This window comes from Amblyomma americanum, chromosome 6 (assembly GCF_052857255.1).
Source record: "Amblyomma americanum isolate KBUSLIRL-KWMA chromosome 6, ASM5285725v1, whole genome shotgun sequence".
Classification (NCBI taxonomy): domain Eukaryota; kingdom Metazoa; phylum Arthropoda; class Arachnida; order Ixodida; family Ixodidae; genus Amblyomma; species Amblyomma americanum.
This window is the reverse complement of record NC_135502.1, coordinates 156137991-156141038: the sequence shown is the minus strand read 5'-3', so window position 1 is coordinate 156141038 and position 3048 is coordinate 156137991. Positions and strand designations below refer to the sequence as shown.

Here is a 3048-nt window from a genome sequence, read left to right as displayed (position 1 = left end):
GGCTATGTTATGAAACGGCGCACCGCCGTGGAAAGCATCTGCTCATATTTAGCATGGCAGTCTCAGCTATGCTATCAGTGGAGGCACAATACGTGTATAATTTCACATTCTCTGTGATTTTATTGCAGCGCAATTGAAATCTAAGGGAGTCGGGACGACCTTTCGCGAACTCAACAAGCTTAGTTCTGGCAGTACGCGTGGCGAGAAAAAATGTTCGAACACTGTAACACGCTCATTTTAAGTTTATTACGTGTCGAAAGTACACGTCCTTTTAGTCTGAAGGTGTTGAACTTGACTATGACAGGGCGGCATTTTGAGGGAGAATACTGGCAGGCGCAATATGTGGGTTCTATAGATAAGTCTTGTATGTTGTCTATGATGCCTGTTAGGGTTTCTTTTTGTGGTGTCATGCGAAGCGCGTGTGACGTCACATTGATAGCGCGTCTCTCGGCGCTACATAAGTGCTGCGTTCCGCGGGAATAGTGCATTGTCGGCCCGGTATGGGCGTGCCAATAAAGCGTCTACGTCGCTCGTTACCCTGGCTCTGCCTCATCGCTCTCAGCTACAACATACTGGCGACGAGCATGGGATCACAGTCCCGTCGGGTTGCAAGAGACCACTCGCAGCGGTCCCGGAGTGTGTTGCGAGGAGACTGGCAGGATGGCGATGAGTGGAACGTTCGATCAGTTCATCGAGCACGGCGAAGATTTTGAGTCCTACATGGAGAGATTCCACCACTTCATGAATGCCTCTAAGGTGAGCGACGACTTGAAGATCTCAGTGTTCATAACGGCAATAGGGAAGAAAGCATACAAGGCGATAAACATTTTACTAGAACCGGAGAAGCCGGAAACAAGACCTACGCACAGCTGGTGCAAACCATGCGAGCGCAGTATGTACCAAAACCCTCTGTAATTCCAGAGCTGTTCAAATTTACCCGCGTTTTCAGCAAGAAGGAGAAACACTGGCAGCGTTAGCGGAAGAGTTGAAACGGTTGTCGGGGTCTTGCGACTTCGGAACATTTCTGCACAATTCTGCTCGCAGCCGTTTTGTGGCCGGACTCTGTGACAAAAAAACGCAACTGGATTTCCTGAAGGATGTTTAAAACTTCCTGCGATATCGCGAGGAATATCGAGTTTGTCCTGCAAGGAAAGCCAGCATTTCCAGCCCAACGTGGGGCAAGGGATCGTCAGCGTTCTTCACCGAAAGCGAGGCGCCGGAAAACGCTCACCGCGTAGTAAAGAAGAAACTGCAACGGGACCCGTTGGGGCAAGGGTGACGAAATCGCTGGACTGTTTCCGATGCGGCTCATAGTTTGAAGCGCCTACCTGGAAATTTCGGAAGTATGGTTGTCGGTTGTGTAACCTTGTTGGACGCTTAGCGAGAATATGCAGGGACAGAAATAGACTCTACGAACTCCACAGCTGACGACAGTGACACGTGTGAACTGGCGCTGCACAATATATATTCATTGGAAGGTCGCAAAAACCTTACGAAATTTTTCTGAAGATTTTAGCAAAAAAATGTTCGCATGCAGATTGATACGGAGGCACCTGTAGCAGTTGTACCAGAAGCACTGTACAAGAAATACTGCTCACCCTACCCAAAGAACCATGCTGTCTAAAGCTTAAAACTTACGGAGGCACACCGCTGCCGGTAACAGGGAAGCTAACCGTTTCGGTAGAGCACAACGGCCAGCACAAGCAGCTTCCTTTAATTGTCGTGATGACAAACGAGAATACCAACACTGTGCTTTTGGGACGTGACTGGCTGGCGGCGCGTAAGTGAGACTGGTCTAGTGTGCATGGGGTTCGCCTGGACAAAGTGTTAGCGTTGCTTGAAAAGTAGGCCGAGATTTTTTAGCCTACGCTAGGCCTGCTCAAGAACAGCGCCATTAAATTGGGGCTTAAAGAGGATAGTACACCAGCTTTTTTGTAAAGCGCGACTGGTGCCATTGACGGTTAGGGAAGCAGTTTGTTCAGAATTGCAGAATCTCGTTAGTACTTGTTAAGCAGAGTGAGTGGGCGACCCCACTAGTGGTCGTGCCTAAACCGAACAACCACATCAGGATGTGTGAGGATTTCAAAGTGACACTAAATCCATGCCTAAGAATGGATCACTATCCCCTTCCTATTATGGAGGATCTGTTTATAAAAATGGCTGGCTGTAAATATGTTAAGCTGCTTGATCTGTCTACTGCATATCAGCAGCTGGTGTTGCGTCCGTAGTCGCTACTCTTGGTGAACACGCACCTAGGATTGTTCAAGCACACGCGTTTACCCTATGGCATTACAAGCGCACCTTCAATCTTTATTTCAGTCACGGATGACGTGTTGAAGGCACTTGATCGTGTAGCGTCTATCTGGACGACGTGCTGATTGTAGGGGCTGCATTTGATGACTGTTTTGATAAAGTGGAAAGTGTGCTGTGACGGTTTCAGGACAGAGGCATAAAAGTGAAAAAAGAAAAGTGCAAACTATTTCAAACGTCGGTATTGTACTTTGGGCACATTCTTAACGAAAAGGGCATACGCCTCTGAGATGAAAAATGAAGGCGATAACGAAGGCGCCGGCACCGAAGAATGAGGCACAATTGGGAGCTTGCCTGGGTTTGATTACCTTTTATATAAAGTTTGTTCACAAAATGGGCGCAATGCTGAGGTCATTGCACGACGTTGTAAACCAAGGAAAAGGCTTCAGTAGACACGTGAGGCAAAGGAAGCGGTTCAGGAAAGTAAAGCGTGGCTACCGACAGATAATCTTTTTACATACTACGACTCCAACAAATCGATAGGGCTTGTGTGTGACGCATCCACGTATGTCGTTGGCGCCATTCTGTTTCATAAGATTGCAAATTGCATATGCGTCTAGGGCGCTGAGCAAAGCTGAGTAATGTTATGCTCACATTGAAAAAGAGGCTATCGCCGTGGTGTATGGGTTGAAGAAGTTTCACAAGTATCTGTTTGAGCGTAGTTTTATCATTTATTCAGATTACCAGCCAATAGCTAGCCTTCTGGCGCACGGCAAGCCCGTTCCAGTAACGTCAAAA

At 47.6% G+C, this 3048-nt stretch overlaps 1 pseudogene; it reads left to right on the top strand.

Annotated features, from left to right (window-relative positions):
* The first annotated feature begins 660 nt into the window (after positions 1-660).
* On the top strand, positions 661-1314 carry LOC144095573 (uncharacterized; annotated as a pseudogene).
* Positions 1315-3048: the final 1734 nt, after the last annotated feature.